The sequence below is a fragment of the Castor canadensis genome, chromosome 1, assembly GCF_047511655.1.
Source record: "Castor canadensis chromosome 1, mCasCan1.hap1v2, whole genome shotgun sequence".
NCBI lineage: Eukaryota > Metazoa > Chordata > Mammalia > Rodentia > Castoridae > Castor > Castor canadensis.
In genome coordinates this window covers 180635070-180647479 of record NC_133386.1, presented here as the reverse complement: position 1 = coordinate 180647479, position 12410 = coordinate 180635070, and the positions used below count along the sequence as shown (strand labels likewise).

The following is a 12410-nucleotide window of genomic DNA, read 5'->3' as shown; positions in this document are numbered from 1 at the left end:
ACTAAGGCCTTAGTAAGAGCCAGTGACAGTCACAGCCTGGACTACCACATCTTCCCTCTACATGGGCTCCCAGTTCAGAGCAAAACTCCCAGCCCAGCCTTCCCTAGGGACATGGGCCCCTTGTACTCAGGACCCATCAGCCCAGTGAAGAGCTCTGGGGTCCCTAGAGTTGAAGACGGAGAAAGGCCAAGCGTCCTTTCCTCCTCTAGGAGGCAGTGGGAGGAGATGGGCAGGTTCAGGACAGGGAGCAGACGGCACAGAGTCCTCAGGAGGTGCTGAGCTGGTGGAACCCAGGCAGCTCCCTTGCTGCTCTTTCATTGTCTATTTAATGACACCCTCTGTGCTCATTTCGTAGGGTGCTGGGAAGCCTGGGAGACTGAACATGTGAGGAAACGTTTACTGGCAACAGCTATAAAGCACAAAGTTATCATTAGGAAAAATGAGGACTCATGTCCCACTCAGGGAGCGCCTTGCCCAGGTCCCACACCAGGCAGCAGCAGAGCGGGATATGAATGGGTTTCTGAAGAAGAGGCCAGCGATCCACTGCAAAACCCTGAATCCCAAAAGGGCCCTGCCTCTGGGGCTGCCCTTGCCAGGAGCTCGAGCAAAGGTTGCTCCCCACATCACAGCTCCCTCCAGACCTGGTCAGCCTGGCTGTGTGGGATTCAAACCCAGCTCTGTCCCTTTCAGCAGGGGGCTTTGGGCAAGTTGTTCCAGCTCCCAAACCCTCAGTTTCCTCATCTGTAAAATGACCTCCACCAGGGGAGGCTGATGTGAGGCTGACCTGACTCCATGTCTGCCTTTGATAGTGGCTCGTCCTCCCTCTGCTGTGTCTGCCAGGCTGAGCCCAGGCTTGGCAGGAGAAAATTTCCGGCTTCCTGGAAAACCTGCCCAGAACAATAACTGGGAACATAAACCAGCTGGAGAACAGGAGACTTGGAAGATCGTGTTACTGAACGTGAGGGGAGACGGAGAGCAAGACCCTGGCTCAGAGATGATGTGGGGGACCTGCCTCCCCAAGCCCTCGCCAAGGGTCTCGTGGGGCAGGCACAGTGGTTGGGGAGGCATACCTACTTCTACACCAGACCTGCAGGGAGAAGTTGGGGTGAGGTACAATAGGGTAAAGGTTCCAGTGTGAGCACTCCTGTAGCCATTAGGGCATCCCTGATCATATCTGGACACATCTTCCAGAGCCTCAGTTTTCCTATCTATAAGATGTGGGTGGCGACAAGTCATCTTGTCTTCCATCACATTAACTCCTCCACACTTTCAAAGTTCATCTGGGAGAAGGGATGGGAGGTGGGGGAAGAGGGAGCTGAGTTCAGGCTCACAGGGTGAGCTGTCATTAAACAGAGCCAGGGTCCTAATGTCAGCAGCACAGGCCCCACCTCACACCCTGCCACCACTCCATTGATTGCCCAAAGTGTGGTTCTGTAGCATCTCCTGGGAGCATGTGATAGAAATGCACATTCTCGGGCCACAGTCCCTATGGGCAGAACCAGAAACTCCTTCAGAAACCCTCCAAGTAACTGCCTGGCATGTCAGAGTTTGAGAACTACCGCACCAGTCCATGGCCACTTCCTCCCCCAGAAAGACTTCCTCCCACGGCCTCATCTTCCTGTGTCCTGGTTTACAGAAGCTACTGGGAAGAAGGAGTCACTGTGGGGACAGGTCATTAAGTAGTAAAGACATCCCATGATTAGTTAATGACACCACAGGCTCCCAGAAAGGAGAGGGGAGGAGGGTCAAAAGTCAGGTTATTACTGCTAAGAAAAAACTCCCCATCTGTCTTTCTGTCTGTCTATCCATACAGAGCAAAAATCACAGCCCAACCTTCCCTGGGGACCTGGGCCCCTTGTATTCAGGACCCATCAGCCCAGTAAAAACCTCTGGGGTCCCTAGAACTGATGACAGAGAAAGGCCAAGAGTTCTTTCCTCCTCTAGGAGGCAGTGGGAGGAGATGGGCAGGTTCAGGACACCTGTCTGTCTGTGTGTCTCTGTCACAGACAGACACACACACACACACACACACACACACTCAAAAAACCTGTGCCTTCCTCCTATGAGTCTGCCAACTAGCACAAGGGACAGATGCCGCCCCTCCCTGCAATGGACCCGGAGTTAAATTTGGGGGCATGTTCTGATAGGTACCCAGAAAAGGATGTTTCTCTAGGGATAAGGTCTCTTTAGTCTAAAGACCCCTGACTGGAAAGCCACTTGTAGACATTCACTTTGGAGCTTAGGAAAGTTGAGCACAGATATACATATGGCCAAGGTGACGGTCACTACAGCATACCAACAAAAAATTCAAATGGCCTCAGGTCATGGTGGAGTCACGTGATGTGATGTCAGGCAGCTGTGAAACAGGGAAGAACACTGAGCCACATGGAAAACCTCTCCCTACCAAATGGCAAGCCAGCTGAGGGGCACCGGAAGTGGTGCCTAGGGTACAACCCCAATCTGGGATAAAGGTGCACTTTATTTACTTTTTGCAGTACTGGGATTTGAACTCAGGGCCTTGTGCTTGCTAGGCAGGAGCCATCTGTACACTTGAGCCATGCCTCCAGCCCTCTTTTTTGATTTGTTTTTAAAGGCTAAAACACCAAACTGTTTATTCTTAGTCATTATTTCCTTTGAATGTCTGTTCTCTCTAAAATTTTGCTCAGAGAATTTTCCTTCAATAATTAGAAAATTTTGGTTTGGGTTTTTGTTTTTGTTATTTGGTTCAGATAGAGATGAATTTTTTTTTTAAGTTGACAGTTTCTCTTTTCCATGTCAGAATCACAGGCCTGAGTCTCCTGTTCCAAGACATGAGTGTCTGCCAGTGAGTGTCCACAGTCCACCCGGTAGCAAATAAGCACGGTCTGCATGAATGAATGGAAGCTAAGTTGGGGGAGGGATGCCTCAAATTCTACGCCATATTTTCTAAGAGTTGGATCTGTCCCTAGATGAAAAGTGGAGAGCTCTGTAAGCCTTGAGATATACAAGTGGAGGCTGAATGTTGCTCATGGGATCAGACCCAGTAGGTAGGCTGATTCAGTAACCATGGAGCTATTCATACCACCAAGATCTTGAGGTTCTAGACACAAGCCCCCAGCTTTGCCCTTAATTCTATGCCAGCAACACCCAGGTCCAGGCTGGGTTCAGATAGTCTGATCTGGGACGAAGACTGCAGAGGCCGAAGGCTCTGTGCAGAGCTCTCAGAAGCCCTGGCAAGCTCCTTCACTCCTGGTCAGGGACCTCAGCCTTTGGGGAGGAGGACACCTGGCCATTTCTCCCAAAGTACTGTCATCACCATCCTCTGGTTTTTACTGATGGAGTACTCTTCCTGCCACCAGACAAATCATCAGCATTATCTCATTGAACCCTCCTGGAAACTAAGGCTCTGGGAGGCTGAGAAATATGCCACAGGTGAGCAAACGTGCCACAGTCAGCTCATAACTAGGTCTTGGGAGACATGGATGATCAAGAGGCTGGAAGAACACCAAGCTGTAGGGACAATCCCAGTGGTTCCCAACTTGCAAAGCTGGAGAACCATAGCACCATGCTATGCTGTCTCCTGGAAAAAGGGGAGCCTGCTGTTGCACCCTGCCATGTGACAGTGGGGCAGAGAAAAAGGGGATCAGAGGGGCTTTGGGACAGACCAGAGTAGGCTACACCTGCTCTCTGCCTCACTTACTCTTGTGTGTTCAGAGACCAAGGGGGTTGGGAGTAGACTGTCTATGTGACAGAGGGTGACCCAAGCCTAGACCTCACTCATTTGCTGCATGACTTCAGACAAATCAATCCTCCCCCACCGAGTTCCTGTGTCTTCTATAAATTGTGACACTTCATAGATTCCCATGGCAAGAGCACACTGTCCTGAGACAGCAAGTGGGGGACAATTTGCCAACTACAGTAGCATAGGCCACAAGTTAACATTTATTGAGAGCTTACTGCACACCAGACGTCATTAGCAGTGTCTTGCATTTGTCTGCGTGGGAACTCCTCTCCCTGTTTGCTTCCCTGCCCAGGGATCTCTACCAGGATGAAACCTCTAGCCTTGCCCCGCCCATTCTCCCCGCCCCCTTCTCCCCGCCCCAGGCTGAGGGGCTTATCTGACTGGCTCCTCTGGGAGACACACTGGGCAAGCTTAGCCAAGAGCCAGGTTTCCTGTAGCAAGCTGCCACCAGGGCCACTGGCTGTTCCTGCTACCTGGACCTGCAGGGAGGCAGGCTCCTGTCCAGCGCTGCCTGTGTCAGGTGACTGCTGGTTCCAGAGCAGACAGTTTGTAAGCCCTCTGGGTTCCACATCTACAGCCACGCCATCCCGGGGTGAGGGAACGTGGGGAGGGTAGTAATGCTCAGTTATGACTCTTAGAGGTTTGGAGCTCCATCTTCTACCTATGTTAAAATCATTTAACCAACACAACAACCCTCTGATGTAGTACTATCATCATCCCAGTTTCACAGATGGACACAGCGAGGCTCAGAGAGATGATTAAGCCGTCCATTTCAGATACTGTGGAAAAGCTTTCTGAACACCGCCCAGCACTCAGGGTGGATCCACACCTGCGAAGCTGGATTACACTTTCATCCATATCTCAGACACTCCCTTGGAGTCTCCTGTGGCTTGACAAGTTGATATGCAACTTCAAACCAACACTCTACCCCACCTTTAAAAATGCAGGATTTATTAACAACAAAAACCTCCGTATGAGCCTAAGTTCATTTTTGTCTAACGATGTAAAGTAAGGTATTTTTATATAGCTTTATCGTATGAGTGTGCTCTTTTTTCCTCGAGTATAAGAGTAAAATGAGTTCACTGCAGAAGGTTCAGAAAATAGGGAAAAATAAAAAGACAATGAAGTTCTCTAGTCTAACCTGTATGTATAGGTGCGTGTACCAGGGTTTGAACTTAGGGCCTCACGCTTGCTAGGCAGGCACTCTACCACTTGAGCCGCTCTGCCAGCCCTGTTTTGCATTGGTTATTTTGGGGATAGGGTCTTTGCTTTACGCCCAGGCCAGCCTGAATCACGATTCTCCTGTTTCTGCTTCTCTGCATATTTGGGATGATAGGCACATGCTACCCTCCCCAGCCATTGATTAAGATGGGGTCTTTTGAACTTTTTGCTTAGGCTGGCCTTGAACTGAGATCCTCCTGATCTCCCCCTACTGAGTAGCTAGGATTACAGGCACGAGCCACCACACCTGGCTATTGTTGCGTATTGTAATATGTATATTTAGGTGCGTTTATGTACATTTGTGCCTTGTTGAATAGAGGCACCTGCAGTGCCTCCCAGGTTGCCGCTTGGACCTGCCAACCCCCGCCCCCCGTCTTCCTCCCAGGATGCCTCAGTGGGTGAGTGCCAGAGAGAAACCAGTACCCAGAAGTCTTTCCCCTGGGCAGAACCCAGTAGCTTCCCACTTGGTATCACGTGTGGCTCACTAGCAAAAAAGCAACACGGAGTCAGCACAGGATAATAGTTATATTCTTGCAGCCTAAAAAGGGCTGTGGCTTGCCAAAGTCACATGGCAAGTGAAGGATGAACTATGGCCTGAATTCAGGTACTCAGTCTGCAGACTCAAGCTCTCACCAGCCTCCCCTGTCTCCCAAAGGCCTAAGTCCTGCTTCCTGCTGATAACAATGCCCAAAGTGTTAGGCACACTTACTATGTGTCAGGCACTGGCCTAGGTGGCTTACAAATAGCAGCTGCTATATCGCTGTCAAGCAAACGTACGAGAAAGTACAGTGGTCCCTTGGTACCCATAGGGGATACACAACCCACAGATGCTCAAGTGTTTATATAAAATGGGATGGTATTGGCATGTAACAGCCACAATTCTCTTACATACTTTAAATCAACCCCTAGATTACTTATAATACCTGATACAATGTAAATGCTGTTATGTCAACTCTTATAATACTGTTTTGTTTAGGGACTAATGACAACTTTTAAAGTCTGTCCCTGTTCAGACACGTACAGACATGATTTTTTTCCAAATATGTTTGATCTATGGTTGGTTGAATCTGCAGATGTGAAACTGGTGGATAACGAAAGCCAACTGTACTATGGTCTCCCCTTTACAACTGCTGAAAACACACAGGGAGGGATGAAGATGTTTGCCCAAGGTTACACCCAGCTGGTAAGTGGCAGCAGTGGGAATGGTCCTCAAGCAATTTGATTCCAGGGTCCATGATCTTGCCTAGGGTCCCTTCCCCATTCCCTAGGGCCCGGTGCACAGCTGAGACCCCAGGCAGGCCTCTGAAGCACCTGCTGCCCAAAGAGTGAGAAAGCCAGCCCCAAGGTCACCTCCCTGGCAAAGGTCTCTCAGCAGCTTTGCAGCACAGCTACGATCCGAACCCAGGCCCCCAATACCCAGCCTCCAGAACTCTGTCCATTTGTCTGTTGATGGGGAGGTACGTTTTTGGGCTGACTCAGAGTTCACAAAAACCACTCTCTGGGCTTAAGCTGGAGGAAGTCATGCTGTCCCCCTCTGTGCAGGGTAAAGGCTAACTGTCACAGGGGAATCGGAAGCTCCAATTGCAACAGTGGAAGATAAACAGCCCCTGCCACCTCCCTGGATCCAAGTTTGGAAATGGGGTAGCTGAGCCTTCAGGGCAAGGCTGGGCATCCAGACTTTGCTTCCTGGCTCCCCCCTTTGCTAAGGAGTGACCAAGTACTGGCACTGAGCTGAGCTGGGTCCTGCTGGGGTTCCCCAAAGGACAATCCCTTATTCATTCAACCATCATCTCCTGAGTTTCTGCTGTGGGCCAGGCCTTGCTCCAGGAATCCAGGATTCAGAAATGGACAGGATTCAGAAATGTCCACCCAGGAGGGCTCATGGAAGCACTCGGTACACCACAGAACAGCATAACCAAAGAGGAAGGTGCTCAGTGCAGACAGACCGAGAGGAGGTGGGAGGGAAAGGAGGACTTGGGAAAGCGTATCAGGATGTTCAGACCTACTTCCCCGCACGGAGCTTGGAGTCATGCCAGGGAAGATGGTGTAACCGCAAATGACTGGTGTCCGGGGCACACACATGTGTATGCTGGGGAGGCACAGGGGCTTTGAAAGCGTGGGACACTGAGGATTAGTGGTACAGGTCAGACAGATACAGAAAGTAACACCAGTTCTCACTTCTTCAGCATTTACTATGCGCCAGGTATAAAAGCACCAAGTGTCCCATGGGCACATTTGCTATATCCTCTCTCTGCCCATGAAGCTATTACCGTCACATAGCTAGAAACTGGCAGAGGCAAGACTCTAGCTCCAGAGCGCAGTGCTGCACTGCAGAAGGAGGTCGGGTGCGTCTGGAGGAGGCAAAAGAGAAGAGAAAGGAGGCAGGATGGGTACTCTTTGAGGGCACTGTCCAGCCCACTCTGTAATGAGACTGCAGTATGTGTGTGTACACACGTATGTATGGGCGTGGATTGTGCACGTGCCTTACTTTACCAAGGTAGATCCCAGGTCCCAGAACCCCCGAAAAGCCAAGTAAAGAATTGGCCAGTAGCAGAGCAAGGAAGGGAAGCCCAAAGAGGAGAAAGTGTCTTATGTTACACAGCATACAAATAGCAGAGCTGGGACTAAAGGCAAGACCAGAGCCCAGGCCTCTTTGCTCCCCTCAGCTGCTTTTCCATGTCAGCACAGAGTGTGCCAGCTCCTGACAGGAAACCCACCGGTTCAGGATGAATCCCAGGGGTGAGTCAGGAACAAGTCAGTCCCGAGAGACACCAGCTGGGCCGGCAGGGCTGTGTGTTTGGCTTTTCTTCTTGAGAAACCACATGCCCCACACCACTCAGCCCCTGTTTACCTCTGGGTTTCCCCTCCAGGCTGTGGAGACCCAGGCTGGGAGGGGGAGAAGCCAGGACAGGGTAGGTCCTGCTGAGATTAAATGGGCCTCCCATCCACCAGCTGGCCTGTCCCACAGAGGGGCCCAGGCCAAGCAGCAGGACTGGTCTTTCCCTTCCTACCCCTCCCAGAGCAGAGCCAACTCTTGGCGGTTTGATGCTCCTGATCAAATCAGAACTTCCCCCCAAGCTTCCCCTGGGGAAGAGGAAGTGGGTATAACAGTTTGGAGCTGAGGCCAAGGCCAAGCCCAAACTAGGGTGCCAGCAGGACCCCATAGCTCTTAATCCGAAGCAGGTTAGGTCTGTTCTACTGCATGCCAGGAGGGGCTGTGTGGTCCTCAGGGGACCAGACTAGGTTACCAGGATGGAGGGCGATGGCTGGCTAACAAGAGAGCTTCCTCCTCTAAAGTCTAGGCCTCAAGACAGGGGCTGCCCCACACAGCAGAAACTTCGGAGGGGCCCAGGGAACCCAAATCTACCCTACAAGTATGTGGGGAACTTGTATCTAGACTGGCCATTCGTCACCAGAGAAGGCGTGTGGCTAACCTCTCACCCCTGCCTTTCCTGGGCTGGGTAGGGCAACCCGTAGATACTTCTTCCCACCACCCTGCTGGGAAACTCCCAGCCACTGGCTGGCTCAGGCTCCCACATTCAGCCACAGAGCCTCCTCTTCATAGGTGAACATCGCCTTCCCTGGGACCCCCACCTACCCAAGCCAGCCACCTTCCTGAGCCCTGCTGGGCACAGGGCTGAGAGGAAGATTGGTTGAGGAGTCAAAGAGAAAGTAAGACATGGCTGGAAGTCTCCTCCCCCACATCACTGCCCCTCCCCCACAAGGCCTTTTCTATCCCTACTTCTAGAGCGTCTTCCTTCACTCCCAAAGCTACTCGGATCCCTCCTTCCCATCACCACAGCCACTGATTCTTCATCCCTTGACTGCTGGGTCCTCCACCCCAGACACCTGGCACAAAATGCCTTTCCTATGGTGTCTCTCTGTTATGTCACTCCCTTGCTCAAAAACCTTCACTGGCTCCCATTTCTACAACTCAAGTCCACACATCTCATGTTGGCATTCAAAGCCCTCCATGAGCGGCATCCCCACTCCCATTCCTGCTTTGCAGCCACGGCAGTCCCGAACTTCAACCAGACTAGCCAACCTAGCAGTTTCCTGAGAGTTCTCCAAGCAGGTCGGGTTCCTTGCCTCTGCCCAGGCATTCTCCTTTGCCCAAGACACCATCTTTGCTCTTACTGCCAACACCTTCCAATCCTTAAGGCCCTGAGTTTCCCTCTAATCCTTCCTTTCATCTAGCCTGTATCAGAATCCCTGCTATCATTGTCTGAGCCCCTTCCTGAAAGCTAAGCAACCTGAGAGTGAGGGATCTGGGTTGTTGCTTGTCATTCACTGTAAGGGGCGGACACGGGCAAGCCTGTCTGCCAAGCCCTCTCTTTTCCCACTATACCAAGCTCTAATCTATGCCACTGAAATGCTTGGATGGGGGAGTCCGTGACCCCACATTGACGAGGCACAACCGGCACTGGGGTCCCAGGCAAAAAATGCTACTCAAGTCTCACCCTTCACCTTACACCTGGTTTCTCAAGTGTCTCCCCTCTTCTGAACACCCTCTCTCACCCTACACACACACATGCACACACCATATACACAGGCACATTTCTCCTCCACATGCATCCTTTAATCAGACTCTCTTGAATAGTACTTTTCGGCTGGCCCCACAGAGAGTGGCTTCTCTCCCCAGAAGATGCAACTGAGGTGTCCTTTGTGCCCACCCCTGCTCAGCAGACAATAGTTACACACACAGCCCTCACCTGCAACGCCAGGCTCAGCATGCAACAGAACAGCTGGATTCCAGCCACCAGGGCGGTACAGACCCTCGAAATCTCCTCTGCCCAGAATCCTGGGTGTGAGTGATCCTCTCCAGCAGGTACAAGATAGGGATGGGGGCTTCACTGTCAGCACCCAGGATGAGAGCAGAGCCCAGCCAGCTAGCATACCTCCATATCCACCTCCCAGCTTTGTCTTGTGTGTCTGTTTTGTCTATCTTATAATAAACCAGTTTTTGGGTTATTTAATTGAACACCCTCCAAGCAATATTAAAGAAAACTCAGCTACTTTTTAAACCAGGTGGCACACTCCCCAAACCTCAAACAAACTGAGGGATGTTGGTGGCAGGTGACAATTTTTGCCTCTCACAAGGTCAGGAGAGACTGCAGTCAGCTTCCACCCCTCTAAAGATAAACCAGGCTCATTCCCCTTCAGGAGCCAGCCAGTCCCTCATCTTCCCCTCCATGTCCCAGCAGCTGGCACCTCCCAGCAGTGAGGCCCCTGAGTACTGGCGCCTGGCTAGACACTGTATACACATTATTCTATTTAGTTTTCTATGCTACTGTTGGCTTCTGTCATTCCCATTTTACCGATGAGGAAACTGAAGTTTGAAGGGAGAGTGCAATCCAAATCATTTTGGTCCCAAGGTCTAAGCCCTTGACCATAGATGTAGGATCCCAGCTACAGTGGCCCAGCAACAGGTACCCACCATCGGGATCGGGAACCTTCTATTCATGAAAAGAATTCTGGGCATGTCTCAAAGGCCTCAGGACCTGACCTGCCTCTGGCCCAAGCTTTGGTGGGGTTTTCCCTTCTCTTCCCCACTCACCCCAATAAGAGAACTGTTCTTCCAGGGCCTCTATCCAGCTCACCTAGAAAAGCCCCGCTGAGTTTCCACCTTCAAGTCTCAGGGGGCCCCGCTCCATAGTTGAGCTCAAAGGCTCATAGGATCAGGCCTCATCCCAGGAAGCAATGGGACATTTTTTGTTGTTTGTTCGTTTGTTTGAGACAAGGGCCTCCTACGTAGCCCAGGCTGGCTTCCAACTTGAGATCCTCCTGCCTCAGCCTCCCGAGTGCTGGGATTCTGCGCCACTACACCTGGCTCCCAGGGTGACCTTTAAAACAAGTAACCTCGCTCATCCCATTTTGCAAGAAGAGAAACCACACGAAGCACCTCTGCCCTGCCAGCCCTCACCTTCCGGGGTTTTGGTGAGAACGTGCAACAGGACCTTGGAGTTCACTTGGATCAACTTCCTCCTACTGGAACCCGAGCGGTCCGGAGCAGGGTGCGGGGACAAGCCCAGCGTCACGCAGCTGGTGCATGGCAGAGCCAGAGAGATAGAGGGTTCAAGCTCTTTCTGACCCAGCAGCTGCCCTGCTCTGTCACTTGTTGCGAGAAAGCAGCCCCAGCTGGCTGCAGGGGTGGGGGCGAAACTAACTTTGCTCTGGCTGTCCCGCCGGCCTTCCCCAGTCCCTTTCTCACCTGGTGGCTCTACTTTTTGCTCCGCGCTGCAAGCAAGTTGGCGTCGCCCGCTTGCGCCCGTCAGCGTCTGACTGCGCAGCACTTGGCTCAGTCTCTCTGCTCTCCCCCTCCCAGCGGCCGTGGGAGAATGCGACGGCCTCGGCCAGGCCACGCCCCTCGGGGGACACGCCCCCGGACACGCCCCCTCTGCGGAAGGTGTACCGGCGGCCCGCAGGACCAGGCCCCGCCCACCACGGCTTCCCTCCCCCCAACCCCGCTGGGTCAGCCTGGAGAGGAGGCCACGCCCCTTGCTCCGCCCTGCTATGGCCTCGCACAAGTATCCCAGCCCGCCCCGCGTCCAGATCGCTTAGAGGATGAGGTCCGCTTCCTTAGCACAGTACTTCGTGCCTTTCCAGTGCCTCCCCGAGGCACACCCACTCACAACCCTACCTAACGGCCCCGCCCCACCCCTTGGGCCACCCTCAGCCAAGTCCTCTCCCCGCCTCCTTTGGATGGCCATCCCATTGTCCCCGCCTCCTTTGCTTTCTCCTCCCCGCCCACCCCTGACCATCCTAGAATGAGGCCACGCCCCCCAGACGCGCCCCTCCCTGCGGGTTCTCTGAGCCAAACTAATCCTGTTCGCCCTGGCAACACCAATTTAGGGCTTCAGGCCTGGAGCCCCCACGCTGGCATTCCAGGGCGGGTGTATTCGGGTGCAACCCGGGAACTGCTACAGCGTGGGAGCGGTTCGCGTTCCAAGCTCGGGCCTCTGTCAGAAGGCGGCCTAGGCAAGGCGCTTTCCGAAAATTCAGCTAACCATTGACTGAACTCTTGTCCAGCGCCAGGCTGTAAGCCAAGAGCTGTGAAAGTATTGACCCTTGAATTCCCACCACTCATGGGGTACTCACTTTGCGCCCATTTTACTGATGTGCAACCTAAGGCTTAGAGAAGTCATGGGCTCGGGAGTCTCGCGCTGGAGGCGGTGATGAATGGGATCCAGTCCCAGGCCCTGAATCACAGGCTTGATGCTGTTCCAGCTTGCCTGGACTGGCCCCTGAAGAAGTGGCCCAGACCAGCCAGGCTGCCTGAGGTGAGGGAGGAGGCTGACGAAGGCTTAACCGGAGGGACTACAGGTCTGAGCCCTCCCAGGGGCCTCCTCCCTTCAGAAGAAGCGGTCCAGAAATAAGATGGGCTGCTAGAGCTCTCCAGGTGGCTGTCGTGCCCCACCCTGCTTGCCAGCCCTCTGCACCCCAGACTATGAGGCCAGCCTGGGGCAGG

General features: G+C 52.9%; 1 protein-coding gene across 3 annotated transcripts in view; it reads right to left on the bottom strand.

The window, feature by feature from the left end:
- Cd82 (CD82 molecule) overlaps positions 1-11310 on the bottom strand; it is a 44856-nt gene extending 33546 nt beyond the window's left edge. The window contains exons 1-2 of one of the 3 annotated variants that reach the window (XM_074044658.1): positions 11154-11292; positions 10866-10984 (exon numbers count right to left, since the gene is read on the bottom strand). The gene's annotated coding sequence lies outside the window, so the exon portion shown is untranslated. Of the gene's footprint in view, positions 1-10865; positions 10985-11153 lie in introns of all 3 variants that reach the window. The other 2 variants (XM_020163710.2, XM_074044657.1) reach the window with 2 other exon arrangements.
- Between the last annotated feature and the right edge of the window lie 1100 nt (positions 11311-12410).